This window comes from Carya illinoinensis, chromosome 14, assembly GCF_018687715.1.
Source record: "Carya illinoinensis cultivar Pawnee chromosome 14, C.illinoinensisPawnee_v1, whole genome shotgun sequence".
NCBI classification, from domain to species: Eukaryota; Viridiplantae; Streptophyta; class Magnoliopsida; order Fagales; family Juglandaceae; genus Carya; species Carya illinoinensis.
Genome location: NC_056765.1, coordinates 973,008 through 984,522, shown reverse-complemented (window position 1 = coordinate 984,522; position 11,515 = coordinate 973,008).

Here is an 11,515-nt window from a genome sequence, read left to right as displayed (position 1 = left end):
CATTTTTCTTTGTAGGAAGAGTTACACCTAAGCGCCGGTGTGTAATTTATAGCTTTTACATGATGTTTTCTTGATCTTCTTAGTGGAAAATATATACCCGACGCACATGTAAGTCTTCAACTACAGTTGTTTGTGTTCAATATTTTGACCTTTATATTAGAGATATCATCTGCAGTAGTTTGTCTTTGTGTGTTTGTATGCAATTGGTCTGGCGAAACAAATATTGGATTTGTAGAATAAAATAAATCGTCAACAAAAAAGTCATTGTATAATATAGTAGTTGTGGATCGGAGTGGACGCAGTGAGAAGTCTCCATGTTTCTCATTGGCCATGTTTTTTGCATGTTTACTACTAAATGTCAATATATACTTAACTCTTGGATGATTTAACTTTCAATAAAGTTACAACTATCAATGTAATTTAAATTATGAAATTAATTTAGTAGACTATTTATTGCCCTAAGGAAAGAAATTAATTAAGATGGCTCTGTCTGTCTATCACGAGTCACTTTTCAATATTGTGGTTGACTTGAACTAATAATTCATTCTATTGTCACAAAGGTATTACGATCGAAGATGCATATTATATATAGTCTCAAAGTTCTTGTCACATGTAGACCACTTCTAACATTAAATCTAAAATCTAACCTAAGATTTAAGATCAGCTGCTTTAATTACTTCCTGCATTTAGCTAAACTGATAGGAAAAAACAACTTCCGCAGATAGAAATAATGTGATCTAATCAATTTTTCAGATCAGGTTTTGTATTTGAGGCCTTAATTTGGGTACGTACTATGACTACAGTGCGTGTCTATATATATATATATATTTATAGGCCATGGCCAATAATATCATGTATAATGTAGAATTTTTGGTGGACTTGGTAAATATTTTACCAACTACGAATTAATATGTGAAGCCCATGCATTCTTTTTTAACTTACCCTCGGATAATAAGATTCCTAAAAGGGAGAAACATGGAATCTATCTAGCCTTGAGCCACCTCTACGACTAGAGTTACATATATCCCCCCCTCATCCCCCCCCCCCCCTCTCTCCCCAACCAAAGGCATATCTAGCAACTCCTTATACTTAAAAAAATAAGCTGAGAAAAATTCTCCATTGCTAATGACATGAAAGAATTACCCTCCCTCTCACTAGAAACCTATGCTAACATCAACTATGACCTATAGGCACCTCCCTTCAATATCATTGACCTAACACATGTATGGGATCCTTACAATTATGATAACCATTCAACTCCATTTAAATAGTCTTTCCTTTGATGCCTTTGTGATTTCCTGCATCTCCTTTCGCAATAAACAATTATAAACTTTCATACAGTCCTTGATTTACCATTTATACTGCTCATATGCCTTGCTTAACTTGTACAGTTCCCTGGGACTCGACCATATGGATAAGGCTTGGATGCATATTGGAGATAGAATGCATTCTAACCATTACGCATCAGGCATTAAACAATTCATAGATATGGCGAAAGCCCATGCACTGGGTAGAGACTGCATTAGGTGTCCATGTATGAGATGTCAAAATCGAACTTTCCATCCTTTTTTGGTGGTTGAGGATCACTTGTTCATCGTAGGAATAGATCCATCTTATACGGAATGGATCTTCTATGGCGAGGAGGAAACTTTGCCGGACACCACATCTTCTGACGAAGATGGTGATGCTACCTATAACGACAATGATTACATTGATGATGTTGACGAGATGTTAGATGATATCCGTGTGGGATCCTTTATGGACAATTCTGGTAGAACAGAATTTTTTTCAGACGGGGGTCAAGAACGATACACCTCTTCTGCTCCTTTACACCTTAACTTTGACGAGTTGCTAGACAATGCAAGACAATCACTTTATCCAAGTTGCACAGAGTTCTCGAAGTTATCATTCATAGTCAAGTTGCTTCACATAAAAACAGTTAGTGGTTGGACTGTGAAGTCGTTCGACATGGTTATAAAGCTTCTGCAAGGTGCCTTCCTCATACTTTATTCCCTGACTCATATAACGAGGCTTGCCGCTTATAGCATGGTTTGGGCTTTACTTACACAAAGATACATGTTTGCCCAAATGATTGTGCCTTGTTTTGGAAGGATAACGCTAATAAAGATGTGTGCCCTAAATGTAATGCATCTACGTGGGCCTCAAGCACAACTAACCAAAAGAGGCTACCCCAAAAAGTCCTCCGGTATTTTCCTTTGAAGCCGCGGTTGCAAAGGTTGTTTATTTATCGGAAGACTGCCCAAGCCATGAGATGGCATGTAGAAGAGCGTGTTAACGAGCCAACTTCATGAGACATCTTGCTGATTCTAGGGTATAGAAAGACTTCGATAACAAATATGAGGCATTTGCCTAAGATCCTCGTAATGTCAGACTTGCTCTAGCAAGTGATGGGTTTAACCCTTTTAATAACATGAGCAAACTGTACAACATTTGGCCATTTCTGCTTATGCCGTACAATTTGCCTCCTTGGTCATGCATGAAAAATCCATACTTGATGATGTTGTTGTTAATCCCTGGACCAAAGGCACCAAGAAATGATATTGACGTGTTCTTGCGTCCACTAATAGATGAGTTGAGAGAATTATGGGAAGAGGGAATTCAAACATATGATGCATACAAAAGCGAAATGTTTCTATTGAGGGCAGCGTTGCTCTGGACAATAAATGATTTTCCTGCATATGCAAATCTTTCAGGCTGGAGTACAAAGGGTAAGATGGCATGTCCGACAAGTAACTTTGAAACAGATGCATTATGGTTGGTGCATGGCCGAAAACGTGCTTATATGGGTCATCGTCGGTGGTTGGGCATAGAGCACAATCGGAGAAAGAAAAAAATGCTTTTAATGGAAAGGATGAACGCCGTCTCCAACCTAAAACCATTGTGGGACAGGCTTTAATGGATCAATTACATGAGGTCTCAAACATCCAGTATGGTAAATCAACAAAGAAGAGGAAACGTACCCCCAATGAACTTAATTGGGCCAAAAAAGGTATCTTCTTTGAGCTTCCTTATTGGTTAGACTTGGGATTGCGGCATAACGTAGATGTCATGCACATTGTGAAAAACATCTGTGATAATGTTTTGAGAACCTTGGTGAATATTGAAGGCAAAAGTAAGGACAATGTCAATGCCCGTAAGGACTTGGAAGATCTTAGACTAAGGAAAGAATTACATTTACAACATCATGGTAATCATACTTATATGAGTCTTGCATGTTACATGTTAAACCTAAATAAGCGAAGAAGTTTTTGTGCACGTATGGCAGAAGTCAAATTTCCTGATGGTTTTGCCTCAAATATCGTCCAATGTATCAACGTTAATGAAGGAAAAATCATAGGAATGAAAAGCCATGATTGCCATATCTTTATTTGTTGCCGGTTATTATTGGTGGGTACCTACGACCAGATATTAGGGGAGCTTTAATAGAGTTATGCTCATTTTTCAAAGAATTATGCTCACGAACACTAGACACAAGGGTGTTGGAACGACTTCAAGCTAATATCCCCATCATTCTTTGAAAATTGGAAATGATATACCCACCGACATTTTTCGATATCATGGTGTAACTTGCTATTCATCTCCCAGATGAAGCATTGCTAGTAAGACCTGTTCAATACAGGTGGATGTACCCTTTCGAGAGGTATTTGGGTAAATTCAAGTGGTATGTCTACAACAGAGCTCTTCCAGAAGGCTCAATTGCTGAGGCATATGTTCATGTCGAGTGTTTGACATTTTGCTCTATGTACCTTAATGATATCGAGACTAGACATAACCGAGAGGAACGAAACAGTGACACAGTTGGGCAACCTCCCGAGAGTCAATTTTATCGATTTTCTCCCAAAATTTGTGCCCATTAGGGGCAACAAGAGTGGAAAAATTACCCGACGCACTGTTGGCCAAGGCCAAGTGGTACGTCCTTAATAATTTCGCAGAGATTGAACACTAAATAGAGCAAGTGCACGATCTATCCCCAATTCAGCATTTTATTTGTCTTATATTATAAGCGGATCACTTATTAATGCATTTGGTTTTCGTAGTGAGCACTATAACAAGATGAAAGAAGAGGACGTTAGCAACATCGAGTGTAGGCACCAAAGTCAATTCCTAACGTGGTTTAGAAGACGCGTAAGATTCACTATCTTTTCATTTACAAACATTTCCTGTTATTTAACCTTTGAATTGACTTCCTTACTGTTTTTTGTTGTTGTCACATATCCATGTTAGATCACCGAGTTGCATGCTAAGATTCCCCCCGAGGTGACCGATGACATATATGCATTAGCATGTAGTCCAGATTTACTGGTCGTATCATATTCTGGGTGTATAATGAATGGAATTCGGTTTCACATGAAAGATCTCGAAGGGCGTCACCACACCCAAAACAGTGGTGTTGTTGTTCATAGCGACCATCAAGGATTGCCAGTTGACTTCTACGGTGTGTTACACGACAATATAGAATTACGTTATTTAGGTTGGCGTAAGTGTTTTTTGTTTAAATGTGATTGGTGAGACATTGGCGACATGAAAAGGGGGATACACATTGAGGATCACTTAACGAGTGTTAACACGTCTAAGCAATGGTACAAAGATGAGTCTTTCGCTCTAGCATGCCAATCGTTGTAAGTTTTTTTACATCAAAGACCCGACTTTGGGGGAAAGTTGGCACGTCGTACACAAGATAACAAATAGGAATGTTTACAATATTCGTCACAATATCTCAGAGTTGCAAGAACTTGATAATGAATCCGACATTGGTGAAATAGACGACGAGAGTGACACTGATCCTAGGAGTTATGGTTGTGTTAGTGAAACTAATTTTGTAAACATGCTCAATCCATTCATTCGAGTAAATGAAGACAACTTGCCCGTTGATCCTTCAACACTGTCACACGAGCATTTGGCTGAAGAAAGTGACGATGAGGCCTTCATTGAAAATGAAGACATTAACGACGCTTTTGTGTTGGAGAACATTGATGAGGGGGATAGCGATGGTTAGTTGAATCTTGAATCTTTTTATTTATTATACAGATTTATCCTGATGGTTTATCTTATCCTATTTTTATCTATAATTAGATAATGATTAACATTATCTAATTATAGATAATGTTAATCATTAAAAACCATAGCTATTTATGTCATTGAATGCTTTTAATTTAGATATTCCACTATACATGCACTAGGTGTGCATGAGGATTTGATACACATGCTTTTTATTATGGGAATAGTTAAGAGTACTATTAATTCACTATCATGAGGGTATATATTTTACCATGAGATTTATATTGCCGTCTTTAGTAATTTATATTTCATATGTTTGTAGAGAGCGCCTGAAAGCCTTACGTTTTTGTCAAAAATTCAACTTGACTGAATTAAATTATTAAAGACTCCAACCATTACTTTTTTTAACTATTAATGTCTTTCACATGAGTAAAAGGTGAGCAGCCCAATACACATGATTTATACAACTACATATCAGTCACTGCAATCTATCAGAATTTAGTAAGGTACAAATGATAGTGCCTGCTAGTAAGAAAGATTGAACATGATATATCAAAAAAATGGACTGAATATGATATATCAAAAAAATGGACTATACAATGCATCTTTATAATATGGTCAAGGGAAGATAGATGTGTACAATTGTTTATAGCTATTATTCAGTTTGTTAGTTTGCTTGAACTCTAGTAGATAAATGTCACTTAAAATCAGCAATGTATCTACAAATGATGACCACACCGAGTAGTCTATACAAGGTCTGTTTATTCCCCCATTAACAACTTCAAAGCACTAGGAGCATTACAAAATTTATAACTAATCAAATGTGACTTTTACAATATTATTGTTAAATCTAAAATACACATGGTTCACCATTTTTTTCAATTTTCTTTTTGATGATAATGGTGTGGATTTCTAGGCTGTCCATTAGGTCTATCCTAGTCTTACATTAATCCAACATTCACATGGAAGCATCTCAATATTAGATCTTTACTCTAAAGAATTCATTCTCACATCTTACTTGGTGAATATAATATTTCATGTTAAATATTCAACAATATGCTGCATTACTAAATGAGATTGGGCTAGAGGACACTTGCTTAGTGTTAATTACAAATCCAATCATTGCAAATGCACGGTTGTGAGGTCAATTTCAAACCGACCTTACCTTCATTTTTCCAAATCCAATGCCTGGACAGGTAGGTCTCTAGATTAAACAATGATTAGATGAAACCATGTATAAGCATATGGTTTGAGGAAGCATTTAAAATGCACATGGAGGATCTAAACTTACCACTTAAAATACACTTGGGTATCTCGATTATGGTCCTTAATAATTGTGAGTACAGGTCTACTAGTTTCCCAGGTGCAAAGAGAGGTGACCAATGTGTATGTCACCTATGAACAAATGGGACATACCATACTAATTGCCATATATAAACCAGAATCAGCACTACTAATGATTTCTCACATATATACTCTAAAAATTAAATCTTTAAAATGAAAAATAAAGAGTGATAATGAAGTACTTTGAACTTTCTCATATATATGAAATGTTTGATGCTTGGATGCATGCTTTTTTTTAAGTCAGTCCAAATTTGTTGTTAGACAATGGTGGAAATTATTTATACATAAAAAGCCAAATCACACACGGAATTGTAATATAGAATAGTGGAAATGTATATGCTTAGAATAAATAAACAATTGGAAGGTATAATCTTTGTATGAAAACATTCGGTTTGAGCAAATGGTACATTTTATAATATTTTCCACTCAAATATGGCGTAAAAGGGCATTAACTAGAAATGTAATAAGGAAGGCATAAACCAATATTATGTAATCGCTATAGTTTGCACTCAAACTGTGTTTGTTGTTGTAACCGTTGACAACAAATCACATGATGATAGTGCATGGGCAAGATATCACTTAAAAGTCAAAACGTCCATTGCTAGTATTAATGTGGTCATTCATCAATTGCCATGGTCTATATATGTTTTAGGTGTAAATTTAATTCCCCAGTAATCTTTTTGCCAGATGGAAGGAGTATTTATATACTCCATATAAAAAATTAGCCATACTTTTTTGCAGAATAATGTACCTTGTATTTTTGAATTTAATAAAAAAATTTCATTGTAATATTCAGTATCATTTACGATCATTTTATACTTTACACCAGTGTGAAATCTACAAAATGGATGTGTTGTTGTTATACTGGTTTGCGTAAACAAGCTTCCCAATTAAAGAATTTCATATGTCGCATAGGCTTAACGATGAGAATGGGAAATTTTAACACGTTAGCATTAAAATTCAATGTCCAAAACATACTGGCCAAATACATTAAGAAAAAAATGCACGATTTATTTTATTCATTTTTCCAATACTTCCTCACAGGTTGGACACAAAGATACATTTTCGGCAGCGGGGCACCAATTTATATGAAGGTGCATGTATTTCACATAATTAATGTTTTATTTTAATATACTCATATTCACCAATCTACTATAGACTTAACATGTGTAGAGAAGAATGCCGGATGTGTAGCTTAATTAAGATATAAAATTTGTCCAGATTTATATTTTATTGGTATTTGGAGTCTACCATATACTTAATATATGTACAAGCGGAATACCAACTATATTCATTAATCAAGATATAATTAAGGCAGAGATTTTTATTTTATTGCATAGTGTAGTCTACCATATACTACCCATGTGTATAAAAGAGATTTTTATTTTATTGCATAGCGAAGTCTACCATATACTTAACATGTATAAAAATGGAATGCCAACTATCTTCATTAATCAAGATATAAAATTAAAGAGATTTTTATTTTATTTCATATTGTACTCACCACATGTACTTAACATGTGTACAAAACAATGAGGTATATCTTCATTAATCAAGTTATAGAAATAAAGAGATTTTATTTTATTGCATATTGGAGTCTACCATAGACTTAACATGTGTACAAAAGAGCTGCCAGTTGTCTTTCATTAATCAAGATATCAAATTAGAGAGATTGTTCATTTAATTGCATATTGGAGTCTACCCTATACTGAAATGTGTACAAAAGACCTAACATGTGTACAAAATAGCTGCCACCTGTTTTGGAATAATCAAGATATCAAATTAAAGTTTTTATTTTATTTTATTGCATATTGGAGAATCCATTTTCCTCCAAATGTGTACGTACAATGATCATATGTAGTAAAATGCTACCAGTTGTTTGGAATAATCAAGATATCAAAAATAAGAATTACATTTATTTTATTGCATATTGGAGGACCCCATATACGTAACATGTGTACAATGATCATATCTACAAAGAGCTGCTAGCTATCTTCATTAATAAAGATATTAAAATAAAGAAATTTTTTTGATAACCTTTTCAAAATACTACATGTATTTTGGCCCAGCTCTTACCAAGACGTCTAATGCATTGTATTTAATTGGCTCTTTTACATGTTGTGGCATACGTGGGAAAGTATTATTTGGAAGAGGCGGGATTTTAAAGCCTGGAGAGTGGTGACTTGGTGCCAGTCTATAACTTCAGAAGTGACAAAAGCTATACATCAAATCTTCGTGGGTTCCAAAGGCCAGTCCATTCCTCATGCTCTGGGTTCCAATAGGCTGAAGGAGGAAGGAAAGGAGATCTAGAAGTGGGTTTTGAGGCTGAACACCAAACTCCTTGTATGCACTGTGGTATTTCTGATTAACTGAAGTTTCACCAAACTTTTTCAACCAGTTGGTTGTAGACCTAACCAACAAAAAGCTGAGAAAATGTATGTTTTTTATAACCCACAATAATATTCTTGCCTTTACGAACAAAGACACAAACCCATTTTTTTCTGTGTGATATAACAACAAAACAAATCAGGAAAATATCCACCCCCACAATGTAAAAGCAAATTTCTAAATGTTGTAACTGAAGCTACTAAGAGTTTTTCAGCTATGGTTTGATGTAAGAAAGATATTGAGGTATGAAATTGATACTAGGGTTTGCATAAAAGATTAACTAAAAATTAATAGAGCCGTGAATATATGCTTAAAGGTGTTGTTGTTAACATAAAGAAAACATTATACATTAGGCATGTAACTAAGTGTATGTGAACCCAGGGAGCAGCATCTTACCTACTAGATAGTGTGTTGCAGACACCTCATTTTTAGTCACTATTTTTTTGTCAAAGTAGATGGCTTGAGATAAGATAAGGATGTTGTTAACATACTTGAAATGTCATAAGTCCTCTGAATTTAACAGAGACCAGAATGTAATAACACCAGTAACTTTAAATTCAATTACAAATGATGAAGAGACCAAAATGTACATGATAATATGATTATACAATGTGTTCTATGGGTTGGTACATAACTTGATGCAAGAGTGTTCACTGAATTTGCATGTGATCAGTGGGTAATAATTGATGACTAGTGAATAGTAGGTATATTTAATTAAGTGCTTGAAAACGTTAGTTTATCTGAAAAAGTGTTTCATCCAGCAGTATTATCTAACTTGAGGAAGCCATGTATATTTCAGGCACATTCACACAATGATGTTTACTTACAAAGTGATGTTGGTGGGGAATTAGGAGTAGATAGTAAATATGAAAAGCTAAACCATTAGGTATAGTGTTGATAATTACTGGTACGTGGTTATGTTCACATTCTACGTTGATTGATGTATTGTAATTTACAGGAAAATACAGTCATGTACAAATTAGGAAAGAGATTTAGGAGGGGATGACCTCGACGTCCCCTAATCAACTCAAGCCCTATTAAAGAAGTTCCAGACTTGGTGCCTCCGACTACAGGTCTACGAGATGAGGAGGATCCCATAATTGATGTCTCAGCTAAAGTAGTACCAGAAATGGGCATAGAAGAGGCCAATCACGAAGTACAACATGACATCAATGAGAGAGGTAATATCATTGATATGCCCGGTAAAGGTTATGATGTTTCTAAACATGTATAGCGTTCTAGTTTTGATGTTTATAATCCTTAGCCATGCTTCACTGTATTGAACAAGTTTATTAATGTTTATAATACAGTTTCACCCATTAAAAAAAGAGGCCAAGGGCCTACGAAGGTACTGCATTTGAAAGGTTGAGAAAGTTTGGTAAGATTCCTTTAAATATAAAGGATGGGTATAGGTCATGCGAAAATGCTACTATATTCAATAGTCAAGGGCCTATGAAGGGTACTGCATTTGAAAGGTTGAGAAAGTTTGGTAAGATCCCTTTAAATATAAAGGATGGGCATAGGTCATGCGAAAATGCTACTATATTTAGTAGTCGAGTGAGCTGAATTATAAGAGTACATGCTGAAATGCGGCATACTAGTTGAAGTGCGGTTGGCGACAAGGAGAAGCACGAGCTCATCACTCGTGTTAGAGTAGGGGTTTAATATATATGCCTAGTCATTTTTATTTATAAATATTATTATTTGAGTGACTTCTTGTATGTGATATGATACAATGCATTGCAGGGTGATTTTGAGTTAGACTGGACAAAGGAAAATCATCGCGAAGCTGTAGTAAATGCACTCGCTGATAAGTATAATGCATACCATTACCAACTACACAAGCACTACCGTAAATTTGTGACGCATGAGGAAGCACTAGCTGGTCGGAAAGAGTCGGTGGAGTCACATGTTTGGGAGTGGCTCTGTGAATGATGGGCGAGTGGGGCATTTAAGGTAAGTATTTTTGGTGTTATATCTGGTTTAGGAAAATTGAGGTAGATTTTTTTATCCTCTGATAACATGTTTACTATATATATTCAGTTTTGTTAAGGCATTGAGCATTGGTGTGTAAGTGCATGATTGGAAATATTTGGAATTCTTTCGGCAGCAGTCTCATAGAAACACAAATAATAGAAAAAAAACAGAAAGTTAAACACACTGGTGGGAGGAAATCATTTGTCAGGCTTATGGAAGAGAGGGTAACATATTCAGTGTTTTACCTTAATTTTAAATACTTGTTGTCTAGGAAATGATAGTGAGCCTAAATGTCCCATAATTTGTAATTGAATGATGATGAGGCACCAAATATGATTGAATTTTAAAAAGAAACACATTGGTCAAGAGAGAAAGGGAAATTCATCAATGCAGCAAGTGAACACAACTATGTAAGTTAGCTGATGATTGATTATTTCTAATTATTTAGTTTCTCTATGCATGGCTGACCTGCATGCAATTAATATATTTTTCTTATATAAATTTCAGAATCTGATGTTAGAGAGATTGAATGAGAAAGGGACTGAAGAGGATCAGGATGATGATGCTACTGTTGATGTATTCAAAGAGGTCTTAGGCTATAAATCTGGATATGCACTTGGGCTGGGCCACTCAGTCATTCCTGAGCCCTCCCCTTTTATGCAAAAGAACAAGACATTTAAACGATTGGTCGAGGAGAATGAAAGGAATAAGACCTGTGCAAACCATTACAAGACTCAACTAGAGTCACTTTGAGGTGAAATGGCTAATCTGCGCAAATATTTTTCTG